Raw genomic sequence first — 15,849 nt, forward strand, 5'->3', positions numbered from 1 at the left:
TGAATCTAGGATATTTTGGTACAGAGTATTATAATTCAGATACAGTTGAGACCTTTATTTTTATCAAATTTCATAAGTAAACCCAGATCTCGAAATTTAACGTTGTTTTAGGAACTTCATTGTCAACATATCATTATCTATATCTTTTTTTTTTATATTCAGATTAATTATTTTTAGATACTTCAAAACATAAGATTATTTTCACTATTGATTATCCGTCGTTTTTATCGAATTTTAACATACTTTAAAGTATTAGTACATGTATATGTCAAAACATCAAGTCCAGTCTGCATTGTTGTGTGAACAATTTTTTGACGACATTACACATTCGGTTTTATAATTACATAATCAATAACGATGCCGCTGTGAAAAGATTAGAGGAATTTAAAAAAAACCAGTTATATTTTTTTGCAAGTACGATATACATTTTTCTCGATTAATGTTTAACTTATAATTTTGTAGGGTTCAACAATCATTTTATGACTTTGTGATAAAACAGGTTTCTTTCATACGATCTGAAATAAATTTGCTTGAAAATAAATGATAAATTTTGCAAGAATTGTATAAATGTTTCTCGCTTAATGTTATTATTTCATAGATAGGGTTCAACAATTATTGTATGACTGTGTTAAAACAGATTACTTCCATACGATATGAAATAAATTTGTTTGAAAATAAATGTAAAAACAAATATGAATTTCTCATTCATTCAAGTGATGCGTATATTACTCATCCAGGCATCATCATCTTTGCTAGCTAAGGTTTTACGATCCACTCTGCTCCTCTATAACCTTGGGCAGAAATAGTCGACAAAATAAAAAATCTGATTGGCTGCGAAGAGAAGTGAACGCATGGAATCTCTAATGGTGGTGTATTTCGTTGTGTTTTACACAAAATTTCAATCATTACTACAATTTTTACCTAATTATTTAATACCATACGATGTACAGTTACAAATACATGGTGTTTTTTCTTATTCTATTTTTTTCTTTTTTTTACCGGACAATTTAGAGAAATACAAGGTTTAATAAAAGTGAAAGTTGTTTCACTACAACTTTCAAAACCATCTAATAGTAACAATGGCTTTATATTTATGCTGCAATTCTTCGTTTTCTTTTCGTAATTCCTTATTTCTTGATATTTTTGGATAAAACTTGACATACTTTAAAAAGTGAACTCCTTATTTATAAATCTGTTAGTTTATATCATTATTTAGAACCCAAAACATCTTGTTTTGTGCTTTTAAGCACGCCCCGAATTTGCCGAGATTTTACGATTTACTGTACCAGTTATCGGCTTCGTGATAATAACATAGTAAAAATCCGTGTTCATGTTGATATTATACTCTGCTAAATGTAGTTTGAATTATGCCCCTTTGCTAGGTCCGACTAAAGTATTCGGGGTCATGATACATTATAAACAAATCTCATAAAATAATTCGTTTATTATCATACGGTAATAGACCAAATCGTATACTATTCAATACATAATTGTGCAATCAGGCGTTCAATTGCGCTACGAATTTCTCGGAAATTCGTGAATTCCTTTTGTTTATACATGTTAAATGTATTTATTTTATATGTCAAATCAAAAAAGGGATATAATAACGTATCACAAAGAGGTAATATTCTATTTTTAACTTATTACGTCACTTCCCCCACTGCTGAAAGTGCAAAGATGTAAAATCAGCGGTAAACAATGATCGTTTAAGCTCATGTAAAAAACATATTCAAGAAAGTTTTCAAGCAAACTTACTTTTCTTTATTCGAAAAAGACGACTGAATCAAAAAATCTTGGATTGTCGCGTGCTATAAACCCGAACACTCAGTTTAGCCGATAACTGGTCTTAGCCGATAACTGGTACAGTACCAGTACTCAAGGAATCCTTTCGTTTCCTCGGAAACTTTATGAAAGATACAATTTAAACGTACATATTCAAGGAATAGGGAATCATTCTCTGAGTATTTACGAGGTGAAAATTTTGGTCGGGGCGTGATCAAATCCAATAAAGCTCGAAGGGCTTTATGATAGATTTGATCACGCCCCGATCGAAATTATCACCTCATAATACTCAAAGAATGAGCTTATTACTTATATTTATATAATTTTAAGCCATCGCACGATTAAATATTAAATCATAAATAAGCAAACCCGCTTGCACCTCCATTTGGCGTCATTTGAAGTTATGGGTTACATAGTACAAAACGATACGAAGAGTTATCACAGGTAAAGACACTGGAAAATAAAAATATATTATCTTAATACTGTAACGTTTTAAGAAAAAAACCCCGGTATTTACACACATGTGAAAGTTTTTGGAACGACAAATGCATCAACTCATTTCTGCTATACCTTTGTCTGATATTTAAAATTGCAAAGGTGCAAGTGATATAAACTTCCAGTAAATAATTATTTCATACGAATTTCTTTAAATACGATCGTTTTCATTGTCTTTGTAAAAATGTATTTTCAATTTCAACAAAACAAAATTGCCATAAGAAAATTATTTTATTTCATCAAAAGTAAACCAAACAAATAAAAGTTGTATCTATATAGAAGAACATTTAGAAACAGCAAGTAGTGTATACTAGTACTATTAGCTGTAATTTACCTAAAATGTAACGGATGTCTGTGATTATAGAAAATCTTTGCAAAAGGTCGAGGCATCAGGAAGAATTTAGAAAAGCAGCAATAAAAACACCAAAAGTAGGTTTGGTTTGTTTTAGGTTTACCGTGAACATTGACATTGATTTTTTTAATGAATAGCAATATCCTAATTACATAACATAAAGCATCTATATTATATTGATATAGATGCTAACGATTTCCTCTAATATAAATCAACTTTTGAGATGGCTGGCGGCTTGTGATTGTCATTTTTCATTAATTAAAAAAGATCAAAATTCATAATTTCATACAGATACAGACTCTCCGGTTTCATGGAATATTAATCTATCTCTAAAGCAATGCTGCTTGTGTTACATACAGTATATAATTTGACATCTTTGTCACATGTGTTATGAAAAAGTTGGTAATCTCAGAATATTTGCCTCAGTGGCATCCAAATATTTTCAATTATTATTATGCATGCAAATTCTAACCCAGTCTGATTAAAATCATACATTCCACTAGCTACTTTATTTTGATGGTCGCGACCATCAAAATAAAGGAGCTAGTGGAATGTATGAAGTTAATCAGACTGACTCTAACCTAGAGCATAGAAATATGATTTATATACTGATTATATGCCGAATACAGTTTTGGATGGCAAAATCGGACAGTTTTCTATCTTAGTGGGCTTTTAACCCTTATATTATTTCATAGAGAACAATATTCGAAATATATCGTGCTAAATGATTTACACATTGCATATAAATTTCGCTTTGTTTACTTGTTGCTTTACTTGAGACAGTCTGATTTCGAAAAATATAAATACTGTCACAAACTAAAACTAACAGTGTTTAATGCGTGTGAGTGTGCGATGTGTTAAAACTACAATTATACAGATGTTCTGTCTAGAGTTATTGAATGTTGTTGAAAAATAATTTAATGGCAATGAGGCCATATCAAAAACCAGTAAGTACTTAGATGAGGTTGTACTAATTCATTCTTCATCAATGTTATGGGTGCGTCTGTTTTCCTCATATTTGGTTTTTATTTCCTGGAAGTTTGCAATACACCGCTTCAAGAAGGAAGTGTTTCATAGGATATCAAACATATATAGCATGTATATATCGTAATTAACTAAATATTGTTTTCAAGTATAAGTGTATTTTTTAAGTGTTTAAATGTAGTCCTTTATTAATTTGACAATCCTGGTAATTTTGTAAAAGTTAAACACAGAAAACATTAGGAAGTTATTAAGTGTTATAGGGACATGGTCGCAATTTTGGTCAAATTTAATTTTTCTATTTTTATTGTTAAGAATATAATGCTTTAGTGCATTTTTAATGATGAAGCAAAATTTAAGTGTCAGAGTATTAAGCAAGACACATGGCTTACAATTCTTTGTAGTAAGACAAAATTAATTTATTAAGACTGTTTATTTCAACATTTAATATATATACATATTATTAAAAGTTTAGGATAATTAATATTTTGGACCCCTACCCCACTTCTAAATAGAATGAACTTTAATTTATAATTTTAGAATCGAAAAAAAAACTAGGGACTGGTATAAAGAAGACTCACACATTCAACACATATTGTTTAGAATTGACAATCAGTTTTTCTATGAAAATAAACATCAATGTCCCTCAACAGACACAGGAGTTGGTTCTAAAAATAGGCCCCATTCTGACAAATAAAAAAGGGTACCCTATTTTGAGGCAAAGTTACAATATTACTATGCAAGAATAAACTTTTTTCTCAAAAAATGATTGTAGAGAAAACACCGATGAACACGTTTCATACTTTTTTCATAATTTTAAATCTTCAAAATAAGTCTTAGACTAGTTGTGCAGTTCTTCAGCTGATTTAAGTGATTAAAAAGACATTGTTCTGTTCTTGTATGTTCCAGATGCATACAAACAGCATTTAAACCTCATATTTATTGTGGTTTTTTTCTAATCTTTTGACAACAGTTTTGATCAGTTTTTGATAGAAGCAAGCCAGTCAAAAGAATGTTTACATTTTAATAATAAATGAACAAGATGGCCGCACACACCCCTTAAAGACTTCGAAAAAACAAAATATTTAAATTGAATACTTTTAAAGTTTACTAAGGCCCCATAGAACTATCTTGTTTTTTTATAATACATGTGTATATCGAAGAGTCATGCGGTTAAAGAGAAACGGTGTTTGGGTCATATTATCAAAATTAACCTAAAGAGACGTCCAGATCTCTTCCAATTCAAAAACATATACTACAGGTAAGCACAAAGGTAGGTTCCAAATATAGTACTAGTAATTAATAATCAAACAAATCTTGAATTTGTAAAACCCAATCTTTTTTTATTTATGCCTTATTAATTAAAAAGCTCTTTGTTTTTAGCAGCCAAATGTGCCTCTTATTAATCTTTGACCAATCTTGCAAAACAGGTTGTGTTGCTTTAGAAGAGAAGGACTTGTATACACACTTATCAACTGAACATTAATAAAACATCTTACTCTTACTTACTGAAAGGATATAATTTTAAATAACATTGGGAGATGCTTTTGAGTATGTGCAAAAATAATGCAGAATCATCGAAGAAAGATCCAACTTCAGATAATAAACTTAAAAGGGCATGGTCACAATTTTGTTCAAATTATATTTTTCTGCTTTTATTATATACAATGCTTTAGGAATGCATTTCTAATGATCAAATGAAATTTGAGCCAGTCAAAGAGTTATAAGCAAGATACAGGGCTCACAATTCTTTGTCATATAAACAAGACTCGTGTCCTGCTTTTGTTTACATAGGTTTAACATACCAATAAAACATCTTTCTCAAGCTGATTTGTCTATCTTCTTTATTATTTTAAGCATAAAATTAAACAGTTTCTAAAGTTTAACACTTTTAATTAAGGTCTGTAAGTGGAATTTTCACTTCAGCATTCAAAATGTAAACAAAATCTTGGTTTACATAGAAAAGAATTGTACTAGGCTCTGTAACTCTCTTATAACTCAGCAATGGCACTCATTATTTTGCCTATTAAAAAATCCATACTGAAGCATTGTGTACATTAAAATAGGAAAATTAATTTTTGACCAAAATTGTGACCACGCACAACAGTTCAGTTGATAGTTCGTCAAGATACGTGTTATATGTTTTGAAACATATTAAAAAAGCGTAAAAGATCAAAGAAGTAAAGTTAAAAGGCATCTCAAGTGGGTGTTTTGATCAGGAAGGGCAATGACTTTATGCTGCTTGCTTTCTAAGACGACATGTTGTATTAGGCACGTAGATTAAAGTTTTAATTACTTTTGTAATGATATTAAAACAATTCATAATAAATATTTTAGTCATTGTTTTGAAAGCAGGCTGCAAGTTTCTGAACGAAAAGGTTGCGACACATGGAAAAAATGTTTTTTCTTAATGATCGTATGTAGAGGAGAAATTGTTATGCATCATTAATCTTAAAATTGAACACATGTACCGCTCGTGAATAAGCATTGTTACACAAGCCCCTGGTATATAAACCTTTGATTTTGTTTCATCCGATTGCACACCAGAAACTTGAGGTCAACGTTTAGTCTGTCTTTCGTTGTCTTCGAATTTGTCTGCATTTTATTCTTATTTTTTGCGCATATTCTGTTTGTAAATAATGCATTGACCAGTTTATTTGATGTTAATACTGTCCTGGCTAGCGAAAAGTGCGTAAAACTTGATAATTTCATAGCGACCGAATAAAGCGAGGCAAGATGTACGTCCATACAAGTTAGACCCCTACAGCGAAATGGTTTAAACTGTTAAAAAGTCTGTGGCTTATATAGGGGTTGTAGGGAAAGCAGTGCTGAAAGATAAATTTGGTGGACAGTGCTTATTTACGAGCGGTGATCAGCTTTCATGTTGGATTAAGAATGAAATGTCGTGATTCAGTTTTAGGCGGGAACAGTTTCTTGTGGTGTTCTGTTGGGGCAACTCGCACCTTTGCACTTTTGCCTTTAGGGCAAAGATGCGAGGGTGCAAAGGTGCAAAGGTGAACGTGTGCAGTTGCGACGACAAATTGCGAAGTGCTATGGCAAAGGAGCCATATTACTACCGCTACTTCGCCTTTTCTCTCTCTCGGTCGATTACATGTAATTTGATGGAAGTTGTCGCCCGATGTTTGCTGAATGCTCTCGGATGTTTTTGGTACGCAAGTGCGTTAAACACTCTGGTGGCCTTTGTGCTATGAAAATTAATTAATATTGTACTAGATTATCTGATTTATCTTTTTCCAGTGTTGGCTAAGCCTATTCATTATTTTCTCCATATAAAATGCAATATCCACCATAATGTGTGTGCACTTCCAAACTACGTTCACTCTTAATAAACTCAGTAATATTTGGATTTCATTATACGACAAAGTGTTAAGATTGTAAGTTAATAGCAATACTAGTTTTTCTTAAAAGTTCGTCTTTTTCCACAGATGCCATTTTTATAGCTAAAATAATCTTGAACAATAAGCTCCACGCACACTTACTCTCGCATCTTCGCCCTAAAGGCCAAAGTGCGAAGGTGCTAGTGGCCTCAACGGAATACCATACTGTCTGGAGGCTGTTTAAAATTTGTATAGTCGCATGATCTTTCGAGAGTAGTTGAACTCTCAATGAGCATACAGGAAAACATAGACAAAAATGACTCCATATATCTCTCTGGGCACATTGATTGTCATGGACACTACTTGTAGTATAGAGATGTTTTTGAATTAGCGTTTATCAAGTAATAAGTGTTAGTTGATGAATGTAACAAGTTTTATATCTCAGTATGTTCAATCGGTCGATAAAATTTTTAATATAATCACAAATTATTCTAATTTTTCCCATTTTAACGTCCATTTATTCGAAATGAATGTACATGTACTTTGATTTTTCATGATGTGGCGAGTATTTTTGTGCATTGTATTTGCGACTCATTCCATTGAGGAAGATTGCTTAAAGTAAGATATTTTATCAGATTAAAACGTTTTGTGACAGGATAAATAACCACGTAATAAATTATTATTACTTTATTTTATCTTTTTTTATTTAGATTGGGAATTTCAACTCAATGTTGTGCTGATTTCTACATGAAAGGAAAGAATTGCATCCGTTGGTATATTTTTGAAACATATATGGATACATTTTGTGTATGAGCAGGCTTGTTTAAACAGATGCCTTTATGTCTTTCGTTTTCTCTTCATTTGATATTTTATAGCTTGTCCAAAAGGATATTTTGGATTGAACTGTTCTTACATGTGTCCATATCCTACTTATGGACGACGATGTTTGGATGGAAAATGCACGTGTCCTAAAGAATACTGTAATGCAAACACTGGATGTAAAACTCGTAAGAATTATTTAAATATACAAAAATTATTTTTTCAACGAAAAGTTGAACGTTAACTTTACCTTTTAACTTTTGTAGAAAAAAATTTAATGTTTGAATGAAGCTTAAATATTTGGATTTTTCTTTACATAAAAGTAATGTATGGCTAAAGACATCTTTTAATCTGATGGCTGTTGACTACCCTGTTTGTTTGATTAGTTTATTTCAAAAAAGGTGCCTTGTAAACAATCCGACAAACCAACTGTACTAATTGCAGAAAAAAGACCATAGATGTCAAAATAATTTACTTTATTTCGACAGCTTATATATCATAAACACTTTTGCATTCCTTAATTTAAGTATCCTGTTAAGATCCTATGCGGTCTTTGGTTTTTCTTTAGTGAAATGTTTAATCAGTGAGAAGTGCTGAATCATTAATATTCATTCATTTAGATTACAAATTTCATAGGAAAAGTATGGTGGCATATCTCTGTCCCTTGTGTGCAAGTTATTTTTCTATTAATTATGTCGACATGCAAGATAAATATGTTGACATGCAAGATAGTTATGTCAACATGCAACATAACTATGTTGACATGCAAGAAAACTGCAATCAAATAAGAGTTATAAAAAATCTCAAATATTGCCAACATGTGACATCCAAGATGCTAGATACGCTACCTGCAATATGTCAACATGCAACTTGGTTGTGATGACATTCAACTTATAAGTTGCATGTTAACATATTTATCTCGCGTGTAAACATAAATAAGTTGCATGTCGACATATTCATCTCGCTTGTCGACATAAGTAAGTTGCATGTTGACATAAAGAAGTTGCATGTCGACATAAATAAGTTGCATGTTGATATAAATAAGTTGCATGTCAGCATGTTTATCTTGCATGTTAACATAAATAAGTTGCATGTCGACATAAAAAAGTAGCATCTAGCATCTTGGATGTCACAGGTAGGCGATATTTGAGATTTTTTTTCGATTTTGTATAATTCATATCTGATTGCAATTTCTTGCATGTCAACATAGTTATGTTGCATGTTGACATAATTATCTTGCATGTCAACATATTTATCTTGCATGTCGACATATTTGATAGAAAAATAACTTGCACACAAGGGGCAGAGATATGCCACCATAGAAAAGTCCTTAAAAAATTATTTCAATTTCAGAATAGCGTACTTGAATTTTATTACTTATTCCTTGAACTGATATATTATTGCTTTTATTCAGAAGGAATCTTAGACTCAAATGTGAATGATCATCAACATAATGGCAAAACCAACAATGCCAAAAAGAGTGAATCATCATCAACAGTGGTAACTGTAATATCAATTGTTTTCACGCTTATCATACTTATGCTTGTTATGGTTATTGTACTGTACATCAAAGGCAAAATTAAAATACGGAACCAATTGTTTTCATCAAAACGAGGCTCTAGGGTGGCTAGTCAACGTAAAACAACTACCTATTATGAGATTGATGAGAAAAAAATGGAAGAAAATGAACTTGATAATATATGCCCTGAACCTGAAATTTATGAATTAATTGACCAATCCAAGAAAGACGCAACAAAATATACAGAACTACCGATGCGACAAGGTGTCTCAAAGCAAGAGAGAAAACTGATATCTACCATATCAATGCATAAGATTTTGGATGATGCTAGAGATGATAACGAAGATGAAGAGAAATGCGTAACCAATAAGAAATCCAAAGTGCAAATGAGAACAAATAAGGTTCATCATACAGTTTTCTTAAAGAGAATGGGTAAGACTTCGTCCAAGATAAGTGGATACATTGAAATGGAGAAGAAAATTTCCGAAGATCATGTGTCTATGACCGACCAAAAATAACATTTTAAGATATTTTCTTATTAAAACCATTTAAAAAAGAAAATGATAATATTACCATTTTTGACACTTTTATAATAAACATGATTTAGAAGAACACAAATTCTTGTTTACAATATCTAATTTGTTTATTATATTAATAAAAAAGCTCAAGTCATGAACTGTGGTAAAAAAGAAGGATATTAAAACTGGTTTGTTTTTAAAATGATTCACTTTTATTATATCAAACATTTAGCAAAGTCCACACTTATCAGGGGCATTAAATAAGGAATAAGGAATCATTCTTTGAGTATTATAAGGTGATAATTTTGGTCGCGGCGTGATCAAATCCAATAAAGCCCGAAGGGCTTTATGATACATTTGATCACACTCCGACCGAAATTATCACCTCTTAATATTCAAAGAATGATTCCTTATTACTTATATTTATATAATTTTAAGCCATCGTACGATTAAATATTTAGATATAAATAAGCAAACCCGCTGGCGCCTCAATTTGGCGTCATTTGTATTATGGGTTATATAGTACAAAATCGATACGTAGTGTTATCACAGGCGAAGACACTGGAAAATATAAATATTTACATATAATTCCTTTTAAAAATAAATTGAAAGCTCAAATGCTTCAACACAATCTCACATATTATTATTTTAAGCATTAAAAATTATATCTAAAAGGAGTAGATAAACCATGTTGAATTTAATGCCTTGGGTGATTGTCGACGGTAAATTAATTGCAATTTGCGATATACATTTATCTGTAATCAAATCGAAAAGTTTCAGAAGAAATAGAGTTTTCACTACCATTGACAATCTTATCATTAAAGCTAACGGAACAAACATTCTAAGAGTATTGCATAATCAATACCTGTCCTCTACTGGTAACCCCTTCTATTAAGAATGCTAAAGTTTGAGACCCTGTATTATAAATAAATAAATTTACTTTAATTGCATGAAACATATTTCATATGGGAATTTTTACTGTTCAATTTATTGATCATATATGACATGCTCTACATTAATAAGAGATGAAAGAACAGAGCAAATTGAAATTATACAGCTGGCATCGAAATTAGATACACTGTACTATGATTTCATTGATATTCAAGGGTATCAATTTTCGAGGTTAAAGTGAAAAACAAAGTTTCAAGGATACTTAAAACCGTGGCCAATGATCCTATCAATACAAACTTTTAGTAGAAATTGCACTTCAATGAACTTTAATTTTCATGGATAAACTTAACAACAAAATCCACGAAAATTGGTATTCAACGAATATTGATGAAACCACAGTACAATTTGTGTAAAATAATACTCTTTATTATATGTCGAGTGATTTTGCCAAGTCATTCGCTGATAGAATTTGTGAAAACAATGCACTGTTATGCACAATATACCATTTTTACAGTCTTCTGTACCACGAATCAAACAAAACAGTTGATATGGTTCTCTAATATTGTATAGCCCGAACCCGATAGTAATAATACAAAAACAATGTACAACACAGTGCTTGACACTATTTCACAGAACACATTAGTTTGTTAGGGATGATAAAAGTAATGATACGAATAATGCATAATATTATTTCTAACCACATCCTGTAATAATGTAACAATAACATAATGTAAAATAAGTAATATTCTCATAAATATGCCGTTTAGACGATACAATAGTGTAAATTTGATCTGTTGTTTGAAATTTTAAAGCTGTTCAGCAAATGTCATATATAAGTAGACACGATCTCGTTGCGAGCAACGAGGAGGTCTTCCGTCCGCTGAAGACGGAAGACCCTAATAATAAAAGACTGTTTTTGTCTAAATCTTAATTAAAGAGTGTTTTTCAACTTGTACTACAGTCCAACACCCTTTTATGTTGAATATTTAAGTTAAAAAATAAATAAAAAGGAGAGAAAGAAATAGAGAGAAAGAACAAATCTTGGCTTCGGCGAGATTAGAACACACAGCCTTTGCAGGTGTCTCAAAACATGGCTGACGCGAAATAATTCCCGAATTTGTCTTTGAATTTTGGGAGTTTCCGCCCGGGAGAGGAGCTGAGTTTTTGTATGAGATGAAAAACAACGTGTAAGATGTCTGACTATTCAGCTTTGGTAACAGTGCGAGGTCATTTGAAATATTGATGCGTGTTTGTGTCTGGAGGGGGGGGGGGGGTGAAAAGACCCGAGCTTGATTTTCGTCTTAAATAAATCGAAAATAGAATTTTGAGGTGTGGATCTCGGATTCGGTTAACAAGAATTAGGGGAAGTCCTAAAACAATGACTGATGCATTTTACCCATGTATTTCAGTGTTGAGAAGGTTTTTTCGTGTCGTTTACTATTATGTTTGACTGTTTTATTTCAGCGGGATTGATAAAATCTTTATAAATGTAGAAATAACGAAATCAGTAACACGTAAATTTATTCGGTAAAAATTTGATGACAGTAATTTCCACAGTTCTAACATTCATAAGTAGTTCACACGCTATCGTAGATACAGACTAAACGGAAAACAAGAAATATACATGCAACAGAAATATTACGCGGCTGCTTACATCCCTTGTACTGTGTAAATTTTAAGTCCCCGTACAGGCTATACTCGCCGTTTGATCTCAGGAATTTCTTCTTAATTCTTCAATCCGCTGCATATTTTACAGACAATAAGAATGGGGTCCGAGGTACATTTACACAAAATTTCCTTAGGATTGAGTAAGGGGCTCGGGAGTTAGAATTTTTTTCTACAGTACATGTCAAGCACGCCAATCGAAACTCGAATGCCCAAAATTCATATCTCTCTCAAAAATGAACGAATAGGTCTGGTCATTAGTACAGTAATCTAAACTTGAACTAGGTTGAAAATAAAGGTTCAAGATGACAGATCCAGTAAAATCAGGCCAGAAAAACTAAATGATTTTGTGAATAGGAAGGGGCGGGGGGGGGGGGGGGTCGGTGCGTGTACTGTGTAAATTTAATTTCCAGGTAAAGGCAATAAGCGCCGTTTAATTTCAGGAATTTTTTCTTAATTGTTCAATCCGCTGCATATTTCACAGACAATAAGAATGGGGTCCGAGGTTCATTTTCACAAATTTTCATTAGGATTGAGTGAAGGGCTTGGGAGTTAGAATTTTTTTTATAGTACATGTCAAACACGACAATTGAAACTCAAATGCCAAAAACTTCATAACTTTGTTATTAATGAACGAATTGGTCTGGTCATTAGTACAGTAATCTAGAATGGTAATTAGTTAAAATTAAAGGCCCAAGATCAAAGATCAAGTAAAATCGGGCCAGAAAAACTAAATGATTATATGAATTGGGAGGGGGGGGGTCGGTCGTTGACTGCTATATTAAACGTAGAATATTAAATTCTAAATATCACATATTACACAATTTCTAAATAAAATTCATATGTTAGAACAATATATAAGCGTTGTTTGAAAGATGTAACTATTGATTTTTTTACATCTATTTATTCTTAGGCTCAAACACTCATAAGCGGGTGGTCAGTTTTTAAATCTTGTCGCAGTCACCCGTTCGTTTGGATAGTTACGTGTATAAACTTCGGAGGCTTTTCTTAATCCCGACAGGCAACAGATTTGTATCAGTATATAGACATGCACAAAAAAGGAAAAAGTACACCATCTTTAATAAAAATGACTTTTTAGCGTTGACTTCCAATCAGTAAGAAGACAATCATTTAACAATGAATTTCAAATTATTTGAATCCATAGACATTATCCCGTAACTTGATATAAAATATGTATAATTTTTGGACGCCAATGTACATTTAGCTTCTATCCAATTTACTCCACGTTACCTGTACTAGTTCTTATTCAAATGCTAAAACATTTGTACTTGAGAGAGAGAGAGAGAGAGAGAGAGAGAGAGAGAGAGAGAGAGAGAGAGAGAGAGATTACATAGCGTTTTATAATGTTCAGGAAATCAATATATAAGCAACCTATGTCAATAAACGCATGTATACATCTATATATGGGATTAAATACTAAGCAGTCCTCCTTTTTAAGCCGAGTAGAATAGTTCAAGTTCAAGTTCTTTATTAACTTTAAGCTATACAGCTCATCAGTACAATAAATATAAACAATATACACGTACAGGTAGGTTAACAGGAGAATGTGGCAGAAGTGTACATACTATGATATCAACATCTAATTTGCATTAAGTAAATCTTTTCTTAATTTCAAACCAAAGTGAATAAATTTACCCAGATTACATAGTTCCTTTACATTTTCAACATTAAAAAGTTGCAGAAGTTTACACATTGAAGGTTTTTTCCAGTAATAAGGCTTAATGTATTTTTTGCGATAGCCTTCGTATATGGGACATATTAAAATAAAATGAAATTCATCTTCAATAGAATTTGAACATAAAAAACAATTTCTATTGTGTCTTTCAATATTATAAAATCGACCTGTTTCTATCGACAATTGATGTGAAGACAACCTGAATCTGGAAATACACTTTTGATATTTGTTTGGAATAGGTTTCCTTAAATAAAATTGTAAATTATGGGTTGCAATTAGGTATTTGAAAAAAGAGCATTTACTAGAAATATCTAGTTGAGAAAAAATATACTGTGTAGCTTGGTCAAAAATACGTTGCTTAACAACAATGAGATCTGCAGCTGTTATTTTTTGTTTTTCCCACAATTCAAACATACCCAGATTGCATAAAAAATCTTTAACATGATACAACCAGTTTTTTGCATTATGTTTTTCGACACAGTCATATAGTGTATAATAGCAATGTTGAATAATACAATTATTATGGTACAGTATTTTTTTCCAGAACTTAACTATGTTGAACATTCTTTGGTACATCAGAGGACAGCGTCCTAATTCAGAATAAACTGCTACATTACAAGTTGACCTTTTAACTCCCAAGATATGTTTACAAAAATCAAGATGAAGTTTCTCAATATTAGGTGCTTTGAGTGAACCCCATACCTCAGAAGCATAGTTAATGACACTGCCAACAAAGCAATCAAACAATGATAGCAAAGTATTATGGTTAAAAAACATGTTTCTAATATTTTTTTTCAATACAAATAATGCCTTCCTGCCTTGCTCAGCAAGTTGTTTCTCAGCTTTAGAAAATTTATTATTGTAGTAAAAAATAATGCCAAGATAAGCAAACTGATCTACAATGTCAAGTGGTTTACCATAAATATACCATTTTTCGTTTTCTTTTACCCTTCCACCTTTTCTAAAAACAACAATCTTTGACTTATCAACATTAATGTGTAATTTCCATGTGCTACAATAATATGTTAATTCATCCAAAAGTGATTGAAGACCAGCAATTGTTTCTGAAAAAATCACCATGTCATCAGCATACATAAGAAGGAAAAGATTCAGTGATGAAATTTCAAATGGTACACATTCAGAATTTAAAAAATTGATTTCAAAATCATTTACATACAGATTAAATAAAATGGGTGAGAGTACTTCACCTTGCATTAAACCAAGATTGCTGTTAAAGAAATCACTCAAGTGTCCATCAGAAGTCACACATGCTTTAACATTTTTATACAACCCTTTTATAACACGTAGAAGTTTTCCTTGGATACCTATTTTTGACAATTTCATCCAAAGTTTAGACCTATCAACAGAGTCAAATGCTTTTTTGAAATCAATAAAGGCACAGTAAAGTTTTTTATTATTACTAGCCAACGATGAAGTAATTAAAGTATGTAGAGCAAAGATTGCATCACTTGTACCACATTTAGATTTAAAACCAAATTGTGCATCAGTAATGACATCATTTTCATCTGACCATGTTATAAGTCTGTTGTTCAATACGGAAGTAAAAAGTTTACACATGTTGCTAACAAGGCTGATTCCTCTATAATTATTAGGATCAGATTTATCTCCCTTTTTAAAAATAGGCACAATAATAGAAGAAGACCATGATTCAGGAAAAAAACCTGTTTGAAGTATACAATTAAAAAGTCTATGTAGGATAGGCAACAAATATTCTTCAAATTCAATGAAATATTCATTAAGTAAACAGTCGTCACCATGTGATTTACCTTTTT

At 31.5% G+C, this 15,849-nt stretch overlaps 1 long non-coding RNA gene across 1 annotated transcript; it reads left to right on the forward strand.

Annotated features, from left to right (window-relative positions):
* Nucleotides 1–7,135: 7,135 nt before the first annotated feature.
* On the forward strand, nt 7,136–9,895 carry LOC105334858 (uncharacterized). Its single transcript, XR_010710315.1, has 4 exons — nt 7,136–7,566; nt 7,659–7,717; nt 7,824–7,955; nt 9,182–9,895. It is a non-coding gene; the product is annotated as an uncharacterized lncRNA (long non-coding RNA).
* The last annotated feature ends 5,954 nt before the right edge of the window (nt 9,896–15,849 follow it).

The sequence above is a fragment of the Magallana gigas genome, chromosome 2 (assembly GCF_963853765.1).
Source record: "Magallana gigas chromosome 2, xbMagGiga1.1, whole genome shotgun sequence".
Taxonomy (NCBI): domain Eukaryota; kingdom Metazoa; phylum Mollusca; class Bivalvia; order Ostreida; family Ostreidae; genus Magallana; species Magallana gigas.